We start from the raw sequence: 5793 nt of genomic DNA, 5'->3' as shown, positions 1-5793 counted from the left end.
TATATATATATATATATATATATATATATATATATATATATATATATATATATATACCAAATTTTTTTGTGTGAATTGTGGTTAAAAGTTATTTATGGATTGTTATATGTATAGATTATATATATTATTTACAATTATTACTTTTATATTACATAAAATATAAAATCTAATTAGTACTCCGTAATTAGTAATTGAGGGATTAACTTGTCAAGATTACATGTGACCTTGAAATATTTTTCCAGCTAACATAGGTATATTTACACTCAACAATTACAATTTCCTTTTATTTCTCATAATTTTAATACGGAGTAATTAAATAATGATAAAAGATTGTAAAGCTTAATATATGTTATGGTGTAAAAATGAAATATTTGTAAACCTATATTTTATATTGTTCATAATACCTTTTATTTCATATTATAATATAAAATATAATTATTAATTATAATTTAATATATACGTATAGATATATAGATAAGATATACATTACAATTAATATTTAATCCATAAATAAATAGATATATATTACATAATATAATATTATATATTACCCATCTACTATTAGGGGAACTAGATCTTGCAACCGCATTGATCCACCCCATTAGTTCACGTGTCATTTCCCCTCACATAATTTTATCTACTATCAGGGGAACTAGATCTTGCAACTCATTGGTCCACGTGTCATTTCCCCTCACATAATTTTACTATTCACGGTTGGGCAACTCTCCACCACACAAAATAATGGCTTGGCGTGCTAGGGTAAACAAAAAGGATGATTCTAACACACTCTTTTAATCCTTACACACCTATTTTAACCTTTTACACTTTTAATAATAATTCATTTCTTTAAATTTGTGTGTGATGATCGTGTGCAAGAATCATCCCCTTAAACAAAAACCCATCTCCTCTGATCCATCACCATCCGACATATATCTCCTTCGATTGCATACATCTTCAGTTCTAATTTATTTTTTTTAAACAGAAACCACTTTTTCGCCGGTTCATTTCTTAACAAGTTAGGGTTTTCTTTGCTTCGTTTGCGATTGATGTCCAAAGCTGGTGCTTGATCTGATTTATTGGGGTTTGGATCGTTTGATCTACCCTTTTAATCCTAATGGAATGTGGTTTTGAGGGTTAACGATGAAACAATTTTATACTTTGACATCTTCACGCGGCAGAACCACCGTCTTTTGTTTTTCATTGTTGAACTACCTGGTAACCTTTGCTTTTGTTATTCCAAGCCTTCTTCTATTTGATGTGTATATATTATATGTAATTTGTAAATTTAGGGTTTCAATTTTTTCTCATATTTTGTCTTATACTTTTCAGAAGGTTTTATTTATCATACCTTGCTAAGGGTTAAGTTGAAGATTAATTGGAATTTCGTTCATCCGAGTTCACAATTGGTAAGTTACTGCTAAGATTTCAATTTACTTTGTATAGTTTGTAAGTGTTAATGAAGTTACACCTGTTGTAATCTGTTAACTAATATGAGTTTGCAATTGTTATATGGTGGAAGAGACAGGGATAAAGCTCATTTTGTTAAAGTTGTTGGTCCGTACTAATGCTTTTTGTGAAGGTAAGAAAGATAACAGCAACTATATTTATTACAGTAATCATATGCTTCTCCAATATCTAAGGTGAGCGTCAATGAAGCCTTTTGACCCCATAAAGCTTTTTGCTATCGTAAGAAAGATATCAGTATATTTTATACTCCTTAGCTCGCATCATTTTTCTTAAAAAGTATTTTCATTTGGATGCATAACAATTGTATGATGAAATGTCTATATGTGTCATGTTATGAGTATGTGGTACTGACTACATCATTTATCTAGCTTGGATTTCATGTTATCTTGTTTTATTTTATTAACATTTTTTTTATCTGGAAGTTAAGTTCCTTAAAACGGTTGGTGCTTCTTGCTCAAAATGTATTCCTCAAGGTACTAGCATAATTATAATTAGTTTGCCAAATGCATTTACAATATCTATCTCTATTTAAATTTATACATACAGTTTATGTATCTATCAGATCTTTTACTTTTGAAACCCTATTTGTTTATTTGTTTCAGAGGTATATATGTATCATTTTGAATTGATTTAATAAAATTGGATGTGATGTATTGTGTTGTGTAGGGTATACAGGTGCATTGATGATGAAAATTGTAAACTATTTGACTTATTGGCTTAACTTCAGGTAGATTCAGCTACCATATACCCTTTTTTTTATTAAAGTATAATTTTGTGTATAATTTATATTTGTTTTCCATTAATGATATTTATTAAAGGTATATTAACTGATATATAATGGAATAGTTTTAGTTATAGTGATGTAAGTTATTATGTGAATTTTGGTTGTTTGAATGGGCAGGAAATTTTAAAAAGATTTTAAGGAAAGAATGGGGAAGATCATGCTGAGGCTATCTAAAGTTCCATATACATTTATAGAAACTGCATTCGTCTTCGATGCCACGATTCATCTTTTGATCAGTATGCGAGCCTACAACAGAATGGTTTGTGTTGTTTGCTCTGTCTTTTCATGTTATCATTGATTAATGATTTTGTTTGTTATTAAGATTGAAACTTTTTTCGTTATAAACTTATTTATACAGGATTCTGGGACTGCTCTTAATAAATATATTTTCAACTCATTCACAATTAAAACTGATTGTATGCAAAGTTGATGGTTACAATTGTGTGTTCTTATTATAAGATATTTGTTTTGTTCTATGTTTTAGCTGATTTGGATTCTAATTAATGATGCCACTATATATAAGTTTCTTTAACTAAACTTGGTAAAATCATTCATGCTTAAAACTAATTGTATGCTTTTGGATAATCAAAATTACTATATGGTTGTCATTTGATTCCTAAGATGATGGTGACAGTTGTGCTTTCATATTATAAGATATTTATTGTATTCTATGTTTTAGTTGGTTGCAACTTATTTTTGTTTTACATAATTGATGTAAATGTGACTATACTTAATTATATATTTTTCTGCAGCTGTTGCTGATAGTTTTCAATAGACCTCTAATGATAATGGTATGCTTTTGTTTGTGCACTTTATATTTTGGCTAATGTACTGCATTAGCAATGGCAACTTTGGAGAACCTGACCGACCTGTATCAGATTGCATTAGGAATGGCAGCTTTGTGTCCCAGTGCTGCTAGATTGGCTACTGACCCAAATGGACACCATGTTATTTAGTATTTTTTTATATTTTGTGTAATATAGGATATGGTTCATGATTTTCTCTAACTTTAATTATGTAGTTGTTTTGTTATATATATATATATATATATATATATATATATATATATATATATATATATATATATATATATATATATATATATATATATATATATTGTTGAAGAGAGGGTTTGAGGAAAAAAAAAGATCTGTCCATATTACTATTTTTTTAGGCTTAGATGAGACTGAATTAACCAGAAGGAACCTGGTATTACTTTTTTTTTTTTTTATACCGGTCCATATTAGACTGAATGGTTGTATGTATGTCCATATGACGATACTAACAATTTTTTCCCTGATTTTTTTAGCTTTTTATATGAATAGTCAGCTGGGGACAACTACGACTACAATCATCTTCATTGCTGCAGCTACTACCGTTTGGCTCGATGGGTATCTTGCACGAAAGGTATTGCATTTGTATGCTTTGAACTTTGAAAAAAGATAGTAATTTTTTTCTTTTTATATTTGCTCTCCATCCTAAATTTAATATTTCTTGCTTTTTAGATGAACCTAGAACTGCCTTTGGTTAAACACAAATCTCTTTTAAGATAATTTTAATATTGCATTGAAACTAATAATCAAAAATTGGTTAAGATTTCTTTCAATTATTTCAAATGCTCCAAAAGCAAATTTATTAACAATTCAATTGATAAAGCATACACGGATATGAATATAGGCGACAATTGAGTAAATAATTTCATTACAATGTCCGGTTCTTAACTAATTTTAAGTTTAATTTTTATTTTATGCTTGACAATTAGGTTCCGGAGGTTGAGCTGTGCAACCAGTGATACATTCAGCTTGACTAGGTATACAAAACTTTTTATTAGAACAACACCACCACATTGTGCCTCCAAAATCGTTAGGGTAATGGTTGCATTATCCATCTTCTATTTGTGAGCTTATTTCCTCTCTTCCCATTTGTTTTGAATGTTTTTTTTTTTTTTTTTTTTTTCTCATATAAATTATTAAATTTTGGGGGTGATTTTACGGTTCTTATGATTTTGATTTAAAATGTTTGCTGAAAAGAAGTACAGCCTCTGGTATTTGTTTGGGCTGTATTACTTGGTCTGCAAATCTTGAAGGTAATTTATAAAAAAATATAGCTTGAATCCTTTTAGCTTAAGTTGACTAAGTCATTCTATATACGAATATCTTCGTGGGGAAAATTGCTTATCTGCTGATGGGATTTCTAAGTTGACTAATTTTATAAAATTTCTTAATTTAAGTTGCATTTTAATTTTATTTGAGTTTGTGGCAGGTTTCTACTAGAAGTGTAAACGGGTCAACACAATATAATACTTGCAGGCCGCACCAGTTGATATTATTGTAGGCTCAGATGTAGGATTCTGCTTTATTATGGATTGATGGGGAAGTGGATCCAAGTTAATGGGCAACAGCTTCATATGCATACCTCAAAGGGGAGGACAGGACGGTGAGTGGTGTAATGTTACATTGACTTATCTTTAACTTAATAATTTACATGGGTTTGATTTAACCTACTTTTTTTGATTATAGATTCTTACAAACTGTCTCAAAAGTATTCTCCCAAAGGTTACTGACTTTTTTGACATGACTTTCTTTTTTGTATGAACATGGAGTTTTACAAAATTTGGCAGCCAGATACAAGCTTCATTGAGATTTATGTGAGATGTCATATTTCACTATATTCCTAAAAGTTTAGAACAATAACAACAACAATACTCAGTCCCGCACATGCGTCGTAGAAGTTTAGAATTTATATTAAGAGAAAAGATAAACGGGTTTTTTTAACAATACTTTTCGTGTCATTTTTCTGTGGCAGAGAAAGTACAAGATTATATAAATATGATTCAAGAGATTAATCAAAGGTTACATGAATTTAACATTGGTTCGTGATCTAACCATTTGCTTTGTATAATGCAGGCTGAGTATTTTGGTTGCAGAAGCATGTTTAATAGCAGGAGCAAAGAAGAACGGGTATCATACAAAATACAAGGGTATGACTGAAAGCTTTTCATGTGACACTTTAAGAAAAGGTGTTTTTATTGCAGGGGCAGTTTTTGTCGTGTCGACTATGGTTCTGAATGTGTATTACTACGTGTACTTCACCAAGGGTACGACTCAACCTGCTCACAAAACTAATCGTTCTTTGTCTACTGTTGGTCTGACTGGTTATGCATAGACCTTATTTTGTAATCTGAGTTGAGTTTTTGGTACATTAAAGATGTACATTTAGCTTTTTTATATGTAAGGTTGGCTATGCAAAGTACAAGATTATATAAATATGATCCAAGAGATTAATCAAAGGCTACATGAATTTAACATTGGTTCGTGATCTCTGTAAGTTTTTAACGAATTATATAATTTGCTCGGCAAAAGAAAGGGAAAAAAAAACTCAATAGCTTTGTAACATAAAGTATAAGAGTAAGAGTATCTTAGCAATTTTGACAAGCTGATCATGGTTGTCGTGCCCATAAAAGAACGATTCCTTCCGAAATATCTGTAGACAATAACCAATTTTATAACATAAAATTATATATACTAAAAGAATCATTAAAT

The 5793-nt window shown here is 29.7% G+C and overlaps 1 long non-coding RNA gene across 9 annotated transcripts; it reads left to right on the top strand.

Moving 5' to 3' along the window:
• Positions 1-928: 928 nt before the first annotated feature.
• Positions 929-5566, top strand: LOC139869924 (uncharacterized). 9 transcript variants are annotated; one of them, XR_011766505.1, is made up of 7 exons: positions 929-1215; positions 1330-1406; positions 1526-1579; positions 2134-2194; positions 2369-3042; positions 3561-3658; positions 4014-5566. It is a non-coding gene; the product is annotated as an uncharacterized lncRNA (long non-coding RNA). The 9 variants fall into 9 exon arrangements; XR_011766498.1 differs by having other exon boundaries at positions 1526-1940; XR_011766504.1 differs by having other exon boundaries at positions 1520-1579.
• The last annotated feature ends 227 nt before the right edge of the window (positions 5567-5793 follow it).

The sequence above is a fragment of the Rutidosis leptorrhynchoides genome, chromosome 1 (genome assembly GCF_046630445.1).
Source record: "Rutidosis leptorrhynchoides isolate AG116_Rl617_1_P2 chromosome 1, CSIRO_AGI_Rlap_v1, whole genome shotgun sequence".
NCBI lineage: Eukaryota > Viridiplantae > Streptophyta > Magnoliopsida > Asterales > Asteraceae > Rutidosis > Rutidosis leptorrhynchoides.
This window is presented reverse-complemented; position numbering and strand designations above follow the sequence as displayed.